The sequence below is a fragment of the Sesamum indicum genome, linkage group LG1, assembly GCF_000512975.1.
Source record: "Sesamum indicum cultivar Zhongzhi No. 13 linkage group LG1, S_indicum_v1.0, whole genome shotgun sequence".
Taxonomy (NCBI): Eukaryota; Viridiplantae; Streptophyta; class Magnoliopsida; order Lamiales; family Pedaliaceae; genus Sesamum; species Sesamum indicum.
The window spans coordinates 6,694,512-6,717,553 of NC_026145.1; the positions used below are offsets into that span (position 1 = coordinate 6,694,512).

At 31.6% G+C, this 23,042-nt stretch overlaps 1 pseudogene; it reads left to right on the forward strand.

Moving 5' to 3' along the window:
* LOC105158768 lies at positions 16,493 to 20,482 on the forward strand (annotated as a pseudogene).

Below are 23,042 nucleotides of genomic sequence, written 5' to 3' on the forward strand. Positions count from 1 at the left end.
ATGTGGTTTGAGTCTTCTTCTACAAGCCCCCTCCCCCACAAGTCAGTTTGAAGTAAAGAACAGTCGCAATTAACTAAAGAAGGAAAAAAGAAATAACCTGATCCAGGGGGAAGGTCTTCCATTACTGGAACTGGAGTTTCAACAGAAGGGTCTGGGGCATTCTCCATGGCGGTCCCGAGATTAAGGAAAGAAGGCTCTTCCCCAGCTGGGAAGATATCCCTGAGCTATGAATTGTCATACAAGAAAACAACCAAAACAAGAAGGAGTATCTTGAGCAGGTATGAAGAAACTATCACCTCCAACTCTTCTTGGGGCATAGGCGCCAGTAGGTGCCTATCTCCTAAAGACAGAACCCCCTCATGAGTTCAGCCACCAAAGGAGAATTATTCTCTCTCTCCTACTCTAAAGACTGGCGAGTATGCAAACAGTTCGAGAATGCGCGAGAAAATATGAGGGGGACACCCTTCTCATCCTTGAGAGGGGTGGAAAGGGGGCCCCAAAAGGAGGTTATGCAGAACTAACCTGGGGGTACCGAGGAACTCATCCCTCGCCTTTTGGGATAAACCTCCAAATGCAGCCCCTGGTGAAGGAGAGGTAGGACGTTTCCCTTTAGACTCACTGGATGTGGGGGTCCCCCCACAACAGCCCCCAGAAGCATAGTCGTGCATCAACTTGCTGAACATAATATTTGTTGTCAAGAAAAGAAAACGAAATGCAAATTATGATCAAGATTGAATAAAACAAATCAAAATACAAAGGAAAATATAAAGTACCGAGGGAGTCCCCCAAGGATTCCACCCTAGGACTTAAGCTAAAATGCCCCAAAAGTCGTTCATCAATCATAAACTAACAATCATAAGAGTCCTTGTTCAAAATATCCAACAAATAAGATAAGGGAACAGTCCTCTCCCTAATATTCATGAAGGGGGGAGCCAATGCGTCCAACAATCATGGAAGGTTCAGGGACAAGAAGGCAAGACAAAAAAAAAAAACTTTTCTTCCAATTCTTTAGGGGGTTGGGAGCAGGTAAAAAAGACACACCAAGTCGAGACATAAAAAGGAATAAACCCATTTTAGCACGTTTCAAGGAAAATACTGAGCAAAAATATTAGCAGTAACAGGGAACTCATGGAAACGAAAAATCATAAAGAAACTACCCAACATTCTAAAAAAGTTAGGAACCAACTAGTTCAAGGGCACTTGAAAAACGCGAGCAACATCAAAATAAAATGAAGGGATGGGGAAGAGTAAACCTAACTATAACTGAGCAGAAAAGAAACACAAACAGTTAGGAGGGGGAGAATGAGGGCGACTCATACAGGAAGGGGTATAAATAGCGAAAGCAGGAGAAATATGGAATTCACGTATCAACTGATCCACACCATGGGTTTTAAGACTGGAAGACCCCCAATCCATTGATGATTAAGGCACCTCCCTCTCCTCTTCCCCAGGGGAGGACTTCCCCTTTATTCCCCCTACCTCATCATCCTCATTTATCAAGGCGAGAAGCCACTGATACCTGCCGCAGACTCCACCTCCAACCACTCGGGGTTCCAGACAAGTTGGGACCCGTTTTTCTTGAAGTAGCTTTTGAGGGGTCATCGTCTAGGAAGACCTCCTTAAGACAACGGACAAACTCATCTGAGACGCCATAAGAGAGAGCCAAAAAGAAAATTTTCAAAAGAGTTGGAGAAGGATAGGAATATTTATAGATTTTTTTACGAAGAAACCCTGGTTCTTTAAGAAAGGCAAGAGGAGGGAAGATGAAGAGGAATGGGGTTACTTCGTGATTAAGAACGTGGGAGGGGAAGTTAAGTCCACATCCCTCACATAACCATCGTTGATTGGGACGTTACTTGACATCTTAGGCACGTGAGAGGGGACAATTACCAAACGCCCTCTCCCTCTCCCTCCCCCTCCCATACCAGTAATCAAAAGACCTAGCCATGATTCCCTCACTAACAGGTGACAGGGTGCAAGGCTCCAGATTTTGGAAAAAGGCAAAAGGCGGGAAAAGAAGCGTAGGTCAGTATAGAGGGGGGCGCCTTGAACTCATGGCATGCCAAGTTAGGGGGGCTCCTTCCCTGTATGTAACGATGACTCCTACTCTAAGAAGGAGTTGGGGCACCCTTCCTCCATAGAGTGGGGGAGGGAGGGAACTGGATGATGTATATGGCCCAAACAAGTTCGGCCCAAAGAAAAACAAAGGACCCTCAAATAGGATCCACAATGTTGGAAGAAGAAAGAAAAGTTCAAGGCTTCCCCCATTAGCCCAATAACCCATATAAGGGGAAGGGCCCAAGCTAGTCACAAATTTGCCCCAAGTATGTGGCCCAATGATGATGTTCAGACCGAAGCTCACACTCAGTCGTCTACACATGATGTCCACCTTGGTTGCCACGCATGACACTTAGCCCACATGGAATATACATGTCAAGGGAGGTCCCCTCAAAGCCCTAGACTCCTGGAGCAGAAGGACTCCTTGTTGACTAAGGAGTCCTCAATGGTGAAGAATCCCCCTCAGCTTGAAGGCATACTCTCCTCAGCAAGATTAGCAAGAGATAAGATCGGATTATGGTTTATCTTAACAACTCTTATCCACTCATCCCAAAATTAAAGGAAACGTGCAAAATCCTATAGACGGGGGACATCCCCTATAAATACAGGTTTTGGTCTCTAGGCGGCGAACATCTTCCAAACGCTGGAATATTATTCTCAAACTCTTATTTTGTATTCTATTTGCACTCTTAATACGATGTTTCTCACGAAATTGATCACCATATCACGATTTCTTATTACGATTTATTTCTTGCAATTATTTTCTCTTAAATTCGATACTTAATTAAGCTTCGGAGTGCTAACGTATTGTTTTGCAGGTTCCGATTCTCAAGTTCTTTTATCTCTTGGCCCAAGTCCAGATTCGAAGTCCAAACTTGTTGGACCCGTGCTATTTTCGCACGCATCATTATGTATTATCTTAATTTATCAATAACTCTTTATAAATAAATATTTATATTAATTTATTATCTCATATGTACATATATATATATTGGGTACCACTTTAAAAAAATTAAATAATACAATCTATGCAAATAATTTTTTTAAATAGTTTTAAAAATTGTGCGCCTATACTATATATTAATGAAGAGGACCTTCTTGATGTCTTTCCTTTTCAGTTTGTTTTTAATACTTATTTTGATTTTTCATTTATTCATTTAATTCTCACTCCCCCACTATTTTTCTATAGGTTTTTATGCATATTTTATGTCACCATTTTTTATAAATTTAATATTAGTTAACTTTATTTTGTATATACTTTATTAATGATAAATATAAATTTTGAATAGTATTTGAGCGTTAATAAATACGATGAGATATATTTTCACTGTTATAAAGGTAGTTTAGTAAAAAAAAAAATATTCGATTTACAATAAATCAATCGAGAGTAAATATCAATTTCATTAATTCTTTTGTTAGTGTCTATAAATTTAGTGAATTTCGATTAATAGAGGAACCTATTTATTTTGTGGAGATAGAGAGAGAAAAATAAAAATAAATAAGTGTGTGTTAGAGATAGTATGTATATGTTTGGATTTATTTTGGAGATAATTTAAAATAAGTATTGTATGTTTAATGTTGTATTTTGGGAGATCAAAATTACTATTCATTGTCAAATCATGTCTTTTTTATATATATTTATGTATATGTACCTATATATATATGTATGTATTTATGCTAAAACGATAAAAGATACCTAGTAAGATGTTTTTAAATGATGCCAAATATTGAGTATATTTTAACTCGTTTAGAAGATAATTTGAAAATAAAAACAAACATAGTGAGTGTTTTCCACGCCTCAACTGTATTTCTCTTTATTTCTTTTTTTAGTAGCTTGTTTACTTTTTCAATTGAGTGCGAGATAATAAGGACAAGTTTGATCACTAATTAAAATTAATTAAAATATAATAATAATAATAATAATTAAAATCTAAAATTGCTAATGAAAAAAGAAAGTTATAATAACAATTGTTTTACAATGATCATTTCACGTTATTAAGGGGTAGTTTTGGTGCTTAATAATATTTTTCCAAATTAATAACATGCTAATAAATATAAGATAAAATTATCATATATTAATTAAATACTTCGTCCAATAAAGTATAAATAAAATATTACATAATCCTATCATTATATATTTTTTAATTTTATTATTTATCAATTTATACCACTATAATTCCATCACATAAATATTTTTTTTTTTTCAAGAATCATTATTTTTATATTTAAATATATAATTTAACTTCAATCACTATGAGTCAATAAGAGTGGAAAAAATACAAAATGAGAATTGAACTTTCTCTCTTCTCTCTATCTCTCAAATTTCTGATTATGTCAAAATTGAATTCAAAAGATAACAAGGGACTCCTCAAATTCTTGATATTATTAATTCAACACTAAAAAAAAAAAAATGAGTTTATATTGTATCATAAATAAATCGTGGTAAATCAATACCGTTAGTCACAGTTAAACAAAATCAAAATAAAAACTTAAATTTTTACCACGATTAATCAATATTCGCCATGATTTTTAGCCATAGTCAAAACACATGTTATGGTTTTAACCATGGCTAATGTTTTGGTCACACCTGCAGAAGCAACGACTAATGGCCATTGCAAGACGTGGTTAATTTGTATTTGTCATGATTTTTTTTCTTTTAACTATAATAATTAATCATATAAAAAAATTATATTTTTTAAAAGGAAGCATATTCGATATGTGTGTATAATTAAATAAAAGAATATTAATTTAGAGTGATTAGAGTGTGAGAAAACATGAGTCATGGCATGCTGTGGGTCAACACAATCTGACATTGATGTTTTTGCCTCTAAAACAAGCGTGTGGCCACGAATGGACTACTTTTCGTTGAAATTTTCCATGGAAAAATTCGTGTGAAAATGTAACGAATAATTTGGGAAGAGTATTATTTTATTCCGTTAAGTATGTCTAATTTTAATTTTAGTTCGATAATTATATTTATTTTTGTTTAGGTCCAGTAATTTACGAAATTGCTTACTTTTAGTCCTCTAATAGATTTTCGGATAATTTTACTCCTATGAGTGCATATGGAGTAAAATTGCATTTCAAAGTTGTATAGGGGTAAAATTGTCCGAAAATCTGCCAAAGGATTAAAAGTAAGCAATTTCGTAAGTTACTGGATGTAAACAAAAAAGAACATAGTTATCGGACTAAAATTAAAATTAGGCATACTTAGCGGATTAAAATAATACTTTTTCCGAATAATTTTATGTGGAAAAGGCTATTTTTTTTATGAGTGTAGTATAATATTTTTTTTCTCCATAATTTTGATATGATAAATTTAAGACTATATTTGAATTAATGGATTTAGATTTGAGAAAATAAATAAATTTCAAATGATTACATATTAAAAAATTGTAAAATCCCATCGATGAGCCTAGTTTAGTTGGCGAAGTTGAGGCCGTATGACTTTTCCCGCTTTATGTGTGTAATGTTGTTTTTACTAAATAGTAGGTGGTGTTTTTACTGATTACAAGAACGATTGTAATCAATTTATTTCTATTAATAATATTTTATTACTCTTACTTAAAAGAATTTTAAATAAAACGTATTTCAAATTTAAAATCGAATGGCTTGGACTATTTCAAATTTAAAATTATCCAAATAAATTCAAATTATTGATAATCGAATAAACAAACGTACGAGTAAGCAAATGAATATTTACGATTCATGCTTTTGAATTGTTTATTTAAGTTGATTTAAATTAAAAGTTATAAGTATTTCAAACCAATTTCTAGAGCTTATTGGTAAAATTTTAGATATTAATAAGTTGTTCTCCGGACACCCAAATTTTACTTTTTTTTTCTTTTTCGACTTTTAGTTTTGTTTTCAAATAACCCAACTTTCGTCACTGCGTAACTTTCAACTTTTTCTACAATCTATTTTCACCATAAATTCAGAAGCTACTGTAAATACCACATCTAATTATTTAATGCTTATTAATTAGGGTATATGACAGCCACCTCCCCTAATGTTTAAACATAATTACAAATATATTTTTATTATTTTAAAAAATTATAAATTCTCTATAATTTTGACGTTCGTGTAATAATGAGCCTTATTTTCTTAGGTTTTCATCTAATTTTTATGCTAAATAGCCCAAAATACCCTTTCAAATTATAAATTATAATTTTATATACTTTTTAAAATTTTATAAAATATTATTATGAACTAATATTCTCAATAGATTATTTAATTTACCCAACCTCATATTTTTTTTATAATTTTAAAATATTAAAAGAATTAGTAATGGTAAACGAGTATTTTTTTTACCTCACTATCTAAGGAATACATAATTATTCTATCATTTGAGGAGGATATTTATAATTTTTTAAATAATAAGAAAGTATTTATAATTATTTAAATTTTAAAAGAGTTAGCTGTAATTTACTTTTTTTAATTATTAAATAGTATAAAATAGATAGATAACTAATAATTTTAAAAAGAGAGGGAAGAAAAAAGAGGGTGGGTGGGTGGTTTTTGGGGTGGGGTTCTGTTGGTGGGGTGGGGGCGTCAAAGGCAAAGTACGGTCTTGTTTGGTTTGCAAGTCCCCGACACCTGATGTGATTGAGATGATCTGACCACAAAAATTCAGATTATTTCAACTGCTTCCATATAAGAATCTATTTTGGTACTATCAAAAATAGCATAATTCTCATAATTTCATATACTACTAATTATATTATTTTTCAAAAAAAAAATTAATTACATAAAAAGATTAAAGCATTATAAAATCTAAGATCTTGTAACATTATAATTGTGATTTTTTTAATATATAAATTTAATAAACATTCTAATTCGTTTTTTAGAAATGAATCAATTTGTATTATATGAGCGCGATTGAATACGGTTACTCTAGAGGTTCATACAAGTCTCTCTCTCTCTTTTTTTTTTTTTTTTTGATTTTGTAATAGGGTATTTATACAAGCTGAGATTTATGTTATTTACGGTAGGTAAGGGTAAAGTACTACTTTATCCTTACATATTCCTGTTACATGGTTGAGATTCATTGACTAAGTTTATTTCAGTAATCTGTTGTGCTATGTTGATTTGATAAGTTTGGCAATGGACCTTCATTTCTAGGTATAGTTTGCTTGCCTTATCTGATGTGATTTATTTCCTTCATCAATAGCCCTCAAATTCCTACAGTTTCATAGAATATTTAGGAATAAATCGTGGTCTCGAGCTCTTCTTCGAGGCTGAGAAAGTTGAGAAAGTTTATTGGAGCTATTAGGGATTTGCCCAGGAGTAATTCAAATTCTCTTGAAATGTTGATAGAATCAAGTTGTCAAGAAAGATTTCTAGCCTCGTTATTGTCTGGAGTGATGATTTTGTGTGTTCTATAGCCCCCGATCCAAGCTTCATTGTAGGACATCCAATGCTCCAAGGCTTAATGCGAGCGTGAGAGTGTGATTGTGAGCACGATTCGCAAATTCATTTTCATCCCTCCATAAGGAAGAGGGGCGAGAGACCTCACTTGCTCCCTCCTTCCCGCGACCTTGTAAGTAGCCATAAGGCAAGGAGGGTCTAGCAAATCACTTAGTCGCATCTTGTCGTGTCATGTTGCACTATGCCCATACTGTGTCGTGCCCTATTATGCATCGTTGCAATGTTGCGTTGTGTCATACTGTGTCGTGCCCTATTATGCATCGTTGCAATGTTGCATTATGTCATACTGTGTCGTGCCCCATTGCGTGTCTACGTGCAAGCCGCTTCCCAATTTCATCGTATGTTATCCAACAACTCACCATTATATATATGAATTTATTTGTCAAGCTTAGTGGAAATATAATGTGCTCCAAAGCACTCCACTTGCTTTCAAATTTCATAGTCGAGGCTTCTCGCCTCTACCTAAATTTTGATCACGCAGCAGAGCTTTCTCCTCAGCCCTCTTATTTCTCACTTTCTTAATTTTATCTCTTGACGTGGTTCATAATTTGTACCAATTCAATGGATGATTTTTGGAGTGAAATAGTAGAATCCACTGGAGAATTGTTTGAGAGTCACTTTGACTTGGGGGTGCCACTTATGACACTTTATGGAGGATATTTTTTATTTTATTTGCTTTTGACTTCGCGGTGTCGTATTTGACACCTTAAGGAAGCCATTTTTTTTTTACTTCGGGGTGTCGCATATGACACATCAAGGAAGTCGTGTTTCTTTGACTTTTGGGTGTTGCATACGACACCTAAGAAATTCGTTTTCTTTCAATTCGGGGTGTCGCTTATGACACCTCAAGAAAGTCATTCTTATCTTGATCTAGTGTTCATCCTGAAATGTTGAATCGCCTTTCCCACAGACTACACCAAATGATGCAGCTTGCTACTCGATCTGCGGCCGTTGTGCGAGGTATTATCGGCTCTACCTTCGTATAAGTCTCACGGATTTATCTTGAAAAGGTGCTTCGCTAAAGAGAGGTAATTTTGGGGCTTATAACACTCAAAATCCTCATCTGCAATCTATATGAAACGCTTGCCTGCATCAATCAAATGATAAAATAAAATTAAATCTATGCTCCAGAAAAGATATATTAATTTGAGAAGAATAAATATTTCATGAGGTAATGAATTTTTTACAAAGTGAAAACAATGATTTTCTCTTATTGTACGGAAAAAAAAGGCAAAAGTAAGAAAAGTTGTATTTCTCGATAAAATCTAGGATTAATTACACTTAAATTTTCTCTAAAAATATAAAAATATACTTTTCTCTAAAATAATTTTGAAATTACACCCCTTCGAAAATTCTTATGTTACACCTTACATCTTTCTGTTGGGGTTTGAATGAAAAATGCTAATGCTAACAAATAAAAAATTTTGCCCCATCATTTCACATTTCTGTATATCTTTTTATACTTATAATGGAATAAGTATAATATCTATATGGAGTGAAGTTAACATTATTACAATTTTTCTCTTATAAGTACAAAATTGCTATATGAAAATGTTAATAAGGGATAAATTGAAAATTTATATGATTATTTTGGCTAATATCAGCATGCTTCATTCAACTTCTAATTAAAAAGGTCAGGTGTTCAGGATGTAAATATTATTTTGGAATTTTTTTGAATAAAATATAATTTTATATTTTTAGAAAGAATTTACGTATAATTAATCTTAAAATTTATATTATTTTTATCACGATGTTTGCAGTTTTGGCAAAAATAAATAAAATTACGAGTGACATATACCCTCCAAATAATAAGAATGACGTCAACTTTTTTACGTGCCTAAACGCGAGCTTACCAAGAATTTTGAATTAATGTGAAATTTATTATTCTAATTATTTAAATATAATTATTATACTATAATTATGATGAATAGTATATTTATTTTATTATAATACTATAATACAAATAAAAATATGTTCACATGCATTTACAATTTAAAGTGCAAACTTACTATCAATAACTATAAATATCAATTTAAATATCATAACTTACTATAAATATGTTAATAGTATAATTATCATTAGGAACACCATTATTGTTAATAAAATCATGGATATATTACAACGAGCTGTACTGAGTCTTTTCATAACTATAAATACCGTATCATTATTTAAAAAATTATAAATATTTTCTAAAATTAAAGGTCGTCTAACAAATACCCTCTCACGATAGTCTAATATAGGGCCGGGGTATTTACCAAATATTTATTAATTGCATCAGAATACTTGTAGTTTTATAGATAACAAGAGGGTATTTATAATTATGACGGACATCAAGAGAACTTATTGTATTAATTAGTCTAGCTCAGATTTTGCTCATGAAAAAGCTTAAATTCAAGCATTTGTCTTTAATAATTGTATTAATAATATGGGTATTATTATAACGAGCTTACATGGAATTTTCATAATTATAAATACCTTTTGTTAGAAAAATAACGAACAAGAAAGACAAAAGTGAATTTCGACTTGAGGTACGAATAAAACACACTTTTCTTAAAGTGATAATTGCTCCCACTATAAGTTGGTACGAGATTTATATGAAAATTCACTTATAGGATACAACAAGCCCTGAAGTCTGCGAATAGCGATTTCGAAGACTTCTATCAAGAAGAACAGGCAGAAAACTTATATATGTGAATACAGAATTCAGGAGATTAAATATGCCATTTGACACTATTTAGTATTTATAGGCATTTTAAATATTTTCTCGAATCATTGCAATGCTTATATTGTAGATTGGTTCACAACCATCGCAATATTTAGGGAAAAGTATTATTTTAGCCCATTAAGTATGCCTAATTTTAATTTTAATCTGATAACTATGTTCATTTTTGTTTAGGTCCAGTAACTTACGAAATTGCTTACTTTTAGTCCTCTTGCAGATTTTCAGACAATTTTACCCCTATGAGTGCATCTGGACTAAAACTGTCTTTCAAAGTTGCATACGGGTAAAATTGTCCGAAAATCTGCCAGATGACTAAAAGTAAGCAATTTCGTAAGTTACTGGACCTAAATAAAAATGGACATAGTTATCGGACTAAAATTAAAATTAAGCATAATTAGCGGACTAAAATAATACTTTTCCCCAATATTTATGCAGAAATACTGTTTATTCTTCTAACCATTGCAATGTCGTTTTGCAGAAAAGGTGTATAACATACAGTCACATTTCTTCCAATTTTTACCGATAAATTCAAAATTCAATTTTACAAATTAAATACAAATGAATTTTAAAAATAAATAAATAAAATTATTTATTTTATTTCAAGCACGAACACATGCAATATGTCCAAGCCAAGTGCCAAGTTTTTATTTATTATATACATATCGATTTTCATTCCCTCTAATTTCCATCTAAGTTCTATTTTAAAATTTAAGGAGATATATTTATTATTTATTTATTTATTCTTTTAATGTGAGAGGTATTTTTATTTACAAGCTATTTTCATCACCTTTTACGTCACGAAAATTTTCAAATACTTTTCTGAAATTAATAACCATCCAATAAATACCCTCATATAATGGGTTGTCACGAGATGATATTTGTTAGACGATTATTAATAATATAAAGGTATGTGTAATTTTTTAAATAATAAGAGAATAATTGTAATTACGATAAATTTTAGGATAGCCCGTTGTAATTTATCCTAATAATTTATAAGATAAATAATTATTATTTTACTATTAATGGAGTTTTCATAAAATAACATTTTAATTTTTTTAGAATATGTCCAAGAAAAAATAGAGAGAGAGAAAAAAGAAAAGGAATTTTTTGGAAATCACTAATACAGCTTTATAGCCTTAAACAGATCATAAAGTCAAGACAGAAATAGGTCAAGAAAATAAAAAATAAAAAAGAAATTATTCTATTCTCCTCAAATTCATTCCAACATACCAAACACGCCCTAATAGTTTTTCAGCCTTCCAATCACTTCTTTAGCCCAAAAGTGAAGAAAAAGTGTTCTTTGAACGTATTCAACTTTTCAAGATTTCTGCTACATTTCAACTTTCAACCTTTGATTTTTGTGAAAAAATAAAAGGAAAAATCGCTATTCTAATTTTAAAAATAAAAATGTCTTTTAAGTTACATTTGTATGGATGGATTTAAATTCACACATTTCAAATCCTTAGTTATAAATTTCGATAATTCCAAATTTAAGACTTTGAAATCATTCAACTTTAGATTGTACCTAAAAAAATACAGCAAGATATTTGGTATACGTGTATATTAAGGGTTTAAGGTCTGTATTACTTTTATTATTCCAAATATATTATCAAAGATGTGTTGTATTATGCAAAATAAGACAATGTTAAGGCCAGACTGGAAAGGGTTTTGGGAGTGACTCTCAGACGTTCAGGTTAGTTTGGAGTTCAAGGTCTCTGAGAAAAAGAGCACGGAGAGTTGGGATAGCAATAGTTGTACCTGATGCAGGAGAGCAGATATTTATACATGCTGGTTTGTTGTACGATCCCATGTGCACCCTTGATCTAAAATATGATCTACGATGTGCAGTAGGTCTTACATATCAGAATTGAACAGTGACAATGAAGGACGCCTGTTGTTGACATTAAGTATGAAAGTCTCCTAAGTATCTTGAGTACTTAGCGAAATAAATATGAGTACAGTTTTTCCAATAAGCTTTTCAAATATACTACTTCTAAAGGTTTCTTGACGACTCTATGTAGTAATTTCTTGATAATAAAGGTCTCTATCAATCTTGAAGGTCCCTAACGTGTCGTTATAAATATCCCCGCATCACCTTATATTTGCACTATATTTTGTGAAAAATTGAGAAATTTCAACTTATTTTGATATGGGGTCATTTTCATTCATTTCTTCAAACTTTTTCCTCAAATCCAAATAATATTGATCCAAATGTAATCTAAGTTTGTATAAAATATAGGGTAAATTACAACGATTTTTCATAAGATTTGACATAATTACAAATACCCACTTCTAGTACGAAAAATTACCAATACCCTCATTGATATTAACAGCGATTCGAGAACCAGCCTAATCCGTTAGAATGATTAGGTTTCCATCTATTTTTTAAAAACTGATAAAAAGATGCCCTTGTAAACTATAATTTATAATTTTACTTACTCTTTTAATTCTTTTTATCTTTTTTATAGACTAAGTTGAAAACTTTTATATATTTTCATCCACCTCATTTGTTTGTGTTTTTATACGTTTTCAAAATTTTGTTATGAAAAAAGAAGAAATACGACAATCATCATGGAGGTACTGATAATATTTCAAATAATAAAGAATAATTTATAATTATATCAAATTTTAAAAATGCTCGTTGTAATTTATCCTAAAATATAAGTAAAAAACATTACCTTGATAAAATTGATGATAGATCTTAGGAATAAAACGAATACCAAAACGTATTTTACGTAATTAAAAATTCAATTTTTTTTTTTTTTTTGTCTTTTAAAGAAAGGAAAGAACTACTTTGAAGTATTTTCTTTATTAAATTCAGGATGAATTAACCTTGCGTGCCTTAATTGTGTGCGTGGTGTCACTTTGCCTTATAAGCTTTGCCCTCTATATAATTTATTTTACAATTTACTCATCCAAATTCAATAAATATATTAAAATTGCACTCGATATCTATAGTCTATTTTATACAAATTACTCATTTTTTTTAAAAAGGTATACATACACATTCAAAAAACGTCAATATCATTTACACAAATCATTCTTACTTTTTAAAAATTTACACATATACCTATGAAAACGTCAACATTATTACACAAATTATTTTGTTGTCAATGGTGGTTTTTGTAATTACGCGAATGATAATAATGATTTTATAAAGGGATAATCATACTCCCCCCTGAGGTTTTGTGTAATTACACGTAAATCCCCTTAGTTCGAAAAATAATACAGTAAAACCTCTATAAATTAATAACCTTGGGACCATGAAATTTTATTAATTTAGAGAGATAATAATTTATCGATAAATTAATATTTTATTAATTAAAAGAGAGATTTTTTAAATTCAGCAAATTTAGTACATATGTATTGAAAATAAATGAATTCATATATGTTTCATTGATTATATTCATGCATCAATTAATTTTTTATAACTAATTAAATATATTAATGTATAATATCAATTCATTATTTACAATTAACTATAATATTCATAGACACATGTATCAATTCATTGGAATAACTTAAATATACATGTTTACATTAATTCGTTGCACTTAAATAACTATTATACCCAATTAAATATATTCATGCATCATGAATGAAACATATACTACATAAATCTCAATATGATAATAAAATAATTCATAACACCCAACCATGTCTTCTCATCTAAAAGACATTACAAAATCATCCATGAATGATCAAATGCGTAAAGCATTACAGACTTCACATTTTAGTAAATTACCATAATATTTATAATTGTAATATTTATGAATTATTAATTTAGAGTTTTAATGGGACCTAATATTTATAAAGGAATTTTTTAAAAAAATATTATTTTATTATCTTATCGAATTTGATGATTTTTTACAAATGCCCAAGTCGGGACCGGAAGATTTTATTATTTTATAGAGTTTATTAATTTATAGAGTATTAATTTATAGAGGTTTTACTATATCTAGTATCTCTGATGTTTGCTTCTGTCTAATAAATAGGCCACTCTATTAGTCAAATTCACTGAATTTATTGATATTAACAGAAAAATTAAATTGAAAATCGATATTTACCCTCGATTGACTTATTACAGACTTATTACAAATCAAATAAATCTTTTGAAACCACACTACCCTTGTAACGGTGAAGATATATCTTGTCACATAAATTAACGTGCAAAGATGTATAAGGGTATGTTGGTCATAAAAAGATTTATTTGACATGCAATATATCAGTAATAAGTTAATCAGGTCAAATATGAACTTTTAGCCAATTTTTTTATTAATATCATCAAATTCTATGAAATTTTTACTAATGGATGGACTTGTTGGTCAAACGGAACAAACCTCAGAATGTTAGATATAATTTTTCAAACCACATGAAGTTTACGTGTAATTATACCAAATTTTAAAAAAGAAAAATATAATTATCCTTTGTGTAAATAAACCGTAAATTATGAGGTGTACGTATAATTGTCCCTTAAAGTTTATCTGTCCTTAAGAATATAAAGCAACTATTTAGATGAATCCATAATTCTTTTTTATTATTTTGTGGAGTTTATTTAAAAGAATTATCTCATGCCATTTATTATTTTCTACGTATACTTATGTGTCAATCTTTTTTGTTAAATAATTATAACTTTATATCATTATCTCTCAAGCTTTTTCAATAAATATTGAACTATTGTTTGGTTTTATTTTTATTATCAATTTTTTATTTTCAAAAATATATTTATTTGTATGAATTTTGATATTTTTACCGTTATTATCATTTTAATCGTTATTTTTTTCTCTATATATGCATTCATATACAATTTTTTCAATCATTTACTTATTACGTCGACGATATATTCTATTCAGATTGTATTGACATAATATCACCCACAATTATGAATAAATAAAAAAAATCAATTCATGAAAATAAAAAATATTTTATTTGACTCAATTGACAAATAAAAAAATAAAACTATCATTTGTATTAAAATACGATATATATATATATATATATATATATAAATTTGATATCATTAGTAATATAAAATTTAATTTTGTTAATTAATTAAAATATATTTCAATTCCACACAAGAGTTTATACAAAAATTATATTTTACATTTAACGTTGAAATTTGAAAATAAAAACACAAATAAACAAGTAAATAATTGGTATAGTGAATGCCAATTATTACAGCTAAATTTTAAAAATTTAACCTTGTTCTTAACCAAGGAATTAATTTTTGTAATAAATAATTAGATTAAAAAAAATTAGAATGGAATTTTAACTTTTATCAAAATATGATTTTGGTCGAATTTAATTTTGAATTATTATAAGAAAAATAAGTAAAACAACATAATAAAAGCTACATTTTTACCTAAAACGCAAGTTTAGTCCGTTCGATTACAGAATCAAACGGGCACTATGTACGATAAATGAAATAAAATTAATTGATAAGAATGATATTAGCGCCAATGAGGTTTAGTTGGTGAATTTGAGGCTTCATAGTCAATAGATTATGGGTTTGAGTCCCACCTATGTAGATATTAATCTAATGTTATATTAGTTGTTTGTAACTTAGTTTATTGGAATAGTAATTGTTGGTTAGTTATACGTACTCGATATTGTAATTCGGATATATATTGATTGTTGATAATTAAAAGGGATAATTACACTCGTCGCCCTTGAGATTTAGTGTAATTACACGTAAACCCCATATAATTTGAAAAATTACATCTAATGCCCTTGAGGTATGCTTTCGTATAGTAAATAAATCTTGATGTTAGTCAAAATTCATTAAATTTATTGATATTAATAAAAAAAAATGAATGAAAATAGATATTTATTTTTGATTGACTTATTACTGACTTATTGAAGGTCAAACAATTTTTTTCGAACTAAATTACCCTTATAATGGTAGAAATATATAGCTCCTCACATGCATTAACACGTAATGACGTATGAGTGTAATTTGGTCATAAAAAAATTTATTCAAATTACTATAAATCAGTAGGAACCCAATCTGGGCAAATACAGATCTTTTTTCTGATTTTTTTATTATTATTATAAACAAATTCAATAAATTTTGACTAATGGAGGGATTTATTTGTTAGATAGAAGCAAACATCAATAGAGTATATATAACTTTTGACTAATGGGGGGACTTATTTGTAATTCATTAAAAAAAAAAAAAAAGAGCAGCCAAGACTGACAAGAAACAATGACAAGTAAATAGCAGTAGTAATAATAATAAGACAATATGAGTAAGATTAAATAAGGCTCATTATTTGTTAGTAGGTACACTCTCCCATATAATAAATGCCTTTGCTCTTTGCTAATCCCAAGTTTACAAGGGAGCAACAAGAAGAAGAAGAACATGTAGAATTCCCACCATTTTTGCTTACTCTCTCTCTCTCTCTCTCTCTCTCTCTCTCTCTCAAACATGCTCTCTACTTCAAGCCATAATCGTCTCTAACTGAAATGGGCAGAGCTTCCAAATGGTTCAGAGGCTTGTTGGGCTTCAAGAAGTCCGACCCGAATCCCAATCCGTCTCAGAAGCCACCCCCCAAGAAGAGATGGAGCTTTGCCAAGTCGAACAAGGAAAAAGATCGCCGCAGAGCCCACAACGGCGTTGTTTCCGGCGGAGACAACGATGACGACGCTAGCAAGCGCGCCATTGCGGTGGCCACTGCCACCGCCGCGGTCGCCGAGGCTGGTGTGGGGGGCGGGCCGGCGGTTACGGGTGGCGGGAGGAGCGGGCGGCCGTTACGATCCAGTCTCATTTTCGTGCTTATCTGGTTAGTTTCTGTATATACACAAGTGTGTACATACATGTTATGCTATCGCCATATTTTACATATTCATCCTTCGTTTTCACTTAATTTTCGGAGTATTGATCAGCGATTCACTCTGTGTTGTGGGCCTAAATGAGTTCTAAGTTTTCCTTGTTTGTTTGTTTTTCTTTTTTCTTCGGGTATCCATAATTTTCTAACAGAAGCTGTGGGGCTAAGAACTGAACTGTTAGGCTGAATGAATAGATGGGCAATTTGTTTCCACTCTTTACTCTTGAGCTGTTTGCTGGGTTGTTTTTACGTGTTCGGCGTAAATGCCTTTGTTTGGTATGGTTGTAAAAGAGAAATTCTTGAAGTTATACACCCACAAATGTGTATCTTTTTATTTCTGTATATATGTATAGATCATGAAGTGGTGGGTTATGGTTTCTTGGGGTGGGGGGTGGGGCTATAATGAGGTGATGATGTGGGGTGGGGTCAAAAGCTAGGCTGAAGCCGTGTGGACCAGGGAGAAATCTTGTGTAGTAATTTTGATATCAAGTGCTTATTTCAGTTATCCGTGCAAGTGTTGTGGTTGGGGTGGAGTTTTCGTGTACCTATTGGAATAATCTGTAAATATGTAGTCAAAAGTTGATTGAAATAGTTCAAGTATATGTTAATGGGTTTTGACGTTTTGTCCACAGTTGCTGGACAGGTGATGCTAACTTTCCTTCATCTTATTTTTGATATTGGGTTTGGAAGCTGAAAAGAATGAAAATTTTGGAACTTTCCCTTTTTTTTTTTTGTGTTTTTATTTCCGGTTTTCAGTTTTTTGAACAGAAATTAAAGTGAAAACATGTGGAGAATATTGATTTGACACCATGTTAACACAAAACATAATTTCATTAACTAATCCAAACATATTCTCATTTGAAGCGAAAGTGAAAATACTTGTTTTCCACTTGAAACTGAAAATGAAAACACAAACAATAACTCGAGAAATTGTAGTTGAGCTTGACTAGAAGTTATGTGGTATCGTTCTCTTGATTAAGATGAGACCGTGGTTCACTTTCTTTATTAACTTGAGGGCAAGGACTCAAAGCAGGTGGACTAATCTTTGAGGAATTACCTTGGAAACTTACCTTGTAATTGAAATTAAAGAAGTTCCATGAAGCTTGTTACCTGAAATTTTCAAGTAATTCCCTCTACTATCTTAAGTTATAATTTCTTACGCTTACGCATGGCTATTTGTATAGGATAAGAGGGGACTTTTTGAACTTTTTTAAGCATACTGTTGGTGATGGGTAAAACTACAGTAGTTCCAGGAAAGTTACATCTCAACAAAAAGTTAACTAGGACAGACATCTTTGAGTACCCTTCAAATCTTTGAAGAGGGTTTCTATTCCTTTTAGGATGAAAGGTTGCTATAGTTTGATCTCTTTGTATGCTTTATCAAAGCTTCTTGGGTTAACTTTTTCCTTACCTTTTGAGTGTTGGTGTCTTGTTATATGTCAGGCTTTTACCCTGAGAGGAATTCAAAAGTAATCAAGTGAACTTTTCATGGTTTCGGTGTAATACACATGGCTTCATCATTTAGTGGTGAATCTTTCACTCTAGTTTAATAAAGAGCCATTAAGTGCTTCCTTGTACTAATTCTACCTTACTTGATAGAAACATCGTCATTTTTAATATCTTGGATTTAATTCTGTGATTTGGGTTTCGTCCTTTTTCCGTTTATGACAAAATATGTAGTCAAGACGAGCTTTACGGGCATTGAAAGGATTAGTCAAACTCCAAGCGCTGGTGAGAGGTCACATTTTGAGGAAACACACTGCTGAGATTCTGCGACAGATGCAGGCAATTGCCCGGGTGCAAGCACGAGCTCGGGCTGGGCGAGCTCTGATTTCTGAAGCCCCACATTCGAGCATGAAGTCTGCTCACTTCAACTATGTAGTAAGAGATATAACATTCATTTTCCCTGCTAAGAGTATAATTAAATTCGATGATTGGGTGTCTGAATGCTGGAATATGGAGTAAAGTGAAGGGTGGACCATTCTTGACCCTTTGATTTCTTAGCACTAAAATATATGCAGAGGAAAAAGCTGCAACACTTTTTGACATAAATATGAACATGCCATGTGAAAAGATACTCGTGCGGATCTTTATGGTGGAATTTGCCACACATGCTGCTGCAAGTATATATATAACTTTGGCCTTTTTTTTCACTAGATGAGAGTGTTGAAAAGCTTATAGGTTGTATTGATTGAGGTACTGATGACAGCATAAATTGCTTTGAACTCGTAGGGCCCAACAACCCCTGAGAAATTTGAGCCTACGATACGGGCCAGGAGTACCATGAAGCAGGAGCAGCATATGATGCTCAAGGTTTGTTTTGATCCTTGTCTCGGAAGATTTCTAGTTTGTCGATTCTTGTACCATACACCTCAGCACAAATTGATGCTAAAATGCAGAGAAATGGTTCAAGATTAAATGGCAATTCCATCTATGATCCAGAAAAGTCACAGTTGAGTCGTCATCGAATGGACAGAAGAACAGGTGAAAGATCATGGGAACAAGGATCTTTTACTAGAATCATCCCCATGGACGACGAAAGAACCGACAAGATTCTTGAAGTCGACACTGGGAAACTACACGTCACTCCCAAACATAGAAGCATCTTTCACTCTTCTCATCTAAGCCACAGCTCAGAACAATATTCTCAAAGCTTTTCTACATCAAAGGACTCAACAGCCCGCCATACGACAGCAGTAAGTCCATTATCTGGTGAAGTCCAATCCCTGAACCGTCTTAAGTTTACGCAAGACACAGATGAAAGCCCGTTCTGCACTGCTGATAACAGCCCACAATACTACTCGGCGTCATCCATGGGCGGCAGCTCCAAAAGGGGAGCATTTACCCCTACAAAAAGTGATGGTTCGAGAAGCTATCTAAGTGGTTACTCCGACCACCCAAACTACATGGCTTATACTGAGTCATCAAAAGCTAAAGTGAGGTCCCTCAGTGTCCCAAAACAAAGACCTCAGTACGAGAGATCGAGCTCGATGAATAGATATTCTGTCCATGCATGCGGTGAGTCGAGAACCAACACACAGAAGGTTTCTGCATTGCATGCCAACTTCACCAACAAAGCTTATCCAGGATCTGGCCGCTTGGACAGGCTCGGAATGCCAACTAGAGGAGACATTTCTGGTTTCAGCGGTGGTCATTGGCACAGATATTAGTAACTCGCCTTGCTACTTTCTTTTCGATACAACTGATTATGCTAACTAATGTGGCCGGTTAAGGTTTCTATAGTCTAGGTTACCTTTGTTCTAGTGTTGATGGTGTGGATTAAAGTTTGGTTGGATGCTGAAAATACCACGAAAACTATGTTTTGCTGATGTAAACTGCAAAGGGATTGCATCTGTGCACAGTATACACTATGGCTGATAAACTCTTGATGGCAATGCTGTTTTAGAACATGAACTAAATGCTCAACGAGGTGAAGTTTTTACCAGAACCCGGTTTAGTCACGTTAAACTAATTATATTTCAAGAGCTATAAATGCAATTCTTGTTTGATCATTTTATACAAATCATTGCAACGTAACGTAGTCGCACTAGATTTTGCCAACTATTTTCAAATTAGAATTTCTCATAAACCGGTTGATTCCGATACCAAACATGCATATCAATCTTTGAATATCTTAACTAACATGCATATCAATCTTTAAATATACTCCGTAAGATGTTAACATTAAATATTTCTTCTTTTTAAAAACATAAATTCTTAAATGAAGTGGTCGTTTAATGATACTAATCCAAGTTGGGATCAGAATGAGTACTTTGTTTGATCTTTATTGTAATATGAGTACTATATTGATGAGTAAATTGTTTTGACACACGATGGTTATCAAGAATCTAAATCTTCCAAATTTATTGCGGCCTTATGATCCCATATTTGGGAATATGCTGATAGGGATGGCAAGCTTGTACTACCACCATATTTCTGTTTTTTTGGTTTTGCCCCCCTTCAATTTTGGCTGTTTGATCCAACTTTTATTGTTCATTAAAGCTGTGAATTTGAATTCTTGGGAGAAATTATAGTTTCAGAAGGAACAATAATTTTGGTGTATTTATTGATAAGCCCACCAGCTGTGAATATACAATCATGGAAAATTTCAAATCAAATCAAGTTGGACTGAATTAAATTAGTCATAAGTGTTAGAAGAATAATGAACAAAACATAAGTAAAGTCAATTTTGACTTGAAGTGTGGATAAAGCACACTTCTCTTAAACTGATAATTGCTCCCACTATAAGTTGCTATGGAGTTGATATGATAATTCACTTTTGGGATACAGAAAATTCATTAAAATCTGCGAATAACAATTTCAAGACTTCTATTAAGAACCGACAAAAAACTTATATATGTGAATATAGAATTTAGGGGATAAAATATGTTATTTGACACTTAGTGTTTATAGGCATTTTGAACCTTTTTTTCGAATCATTGCAATGCTTAAATTGCTCATTGGTTCACAACCATTGCAATGTTTGGTAGAAAAGCTGCATAATTCTTTCAAGCATTGTAATGTTTGACATTTTACAGAAAAGGTGCATAACTTCTCAGAAGAAAAGTCACAGTCACATTTCTTGCATTTTTTGTTGGGAAATTTGAAATTAAATTTTTATAAATTAAATAAAAATTAATTTCAAAAATAAATAAGTATAATTATTTATTTTGTTTCAAGCAAGTGCCGAGTGTGTGTATATATATATACATAAACTTATTTTCATTCCCTCCTAATTCTATTTTGAAACTTGAAGAGACATATCTCATTATAAATCATTTTAGATTTATTAATTCTTTCTATGTGGGAGGTATTTTTATTTACAAACTATTTTCATTAATCCCCCACTTAGCTTGTAATATAACGTATTCACAAATATTCAACTGTGTTGACATGTCAATTGAACTTTTTGTTAGTACAAATATTTTAAAGTTAAAATGAAATCAAGATGATCGTAGCTTAAATCGAAATTTAAATTGCTTTAACAAAAAATATCATACGCATGAACATATAGTTTTCTGATCAGTCATTGAAAAACTTTAGCACATATATATGACATTGCTCTCCATCCTAGTGTCATGAACCTTATGTTCATATGAACACTTACTATGTGATTGATCACTTTTCTTGAACTGTGTATCAATATAATAATAAGTATATTACACTTATCATATGATTAATTCAAATCCGTCCAATCGAGGTCAGAGTTTAGAATTTCTCTACAGTCGTTGCCAATATACATAATGTATTATGGTTTTGGTATTTCACATTTTATCCATATTCGAATTTAGATGAGTTTTAAATGAGAGTTGTAAGTATGTTTCTTTTGGTAATTTTCATTTTTAGATCAATGAATAGGTGCGGGGTAAAGTGAAATTTTAGCCCAAATCGAGGTCGGTTGAACTTGAATTAATTGTATGGCAAATGCAACATGCTGTGTGATTGGTGTACAGTTAAGAAAAAGTGACCAATCACATATCAAGTATGATTAGTCACTTGCTCTGTGATTGATTCGATTCAGCCAAACCTAATCCGAATAAGAATTTTTTCGAGGTAAATGGGTTAAATCATTATAGTATTCTCTCGTAATATTAATGATTTAGGTGAAATTCCCGAAATATAATAAGTGATAATATGTTCAAAATATATTATTTAATTACTTTTTAATTAGTAAATCAAGAATAAAATAATAATTGGGTTTACGAACAACCTATTCCGAAACTGAGGTTTAAGTGAAATTTCCAAAAATCAATTGGGCAGATGTAATAAAATTATTTTCAGAGGATCTAAATATAATTAACTCAAAATTATCTTTGATACTATTTTATACTAATACGAAAAAGAAATGAACTTTCCAAACTCGCAAGGTTTGTAACACCATTGCACCAATATTTTTGTTGTGCCAATAATACTTTTAAATTAATTTTTTTTTAAATACTAGCTATTGTGGCATGTCATTTCTGTGTGCATATATAAATAATTTTTCATACTTTAAAAATATTATAAAT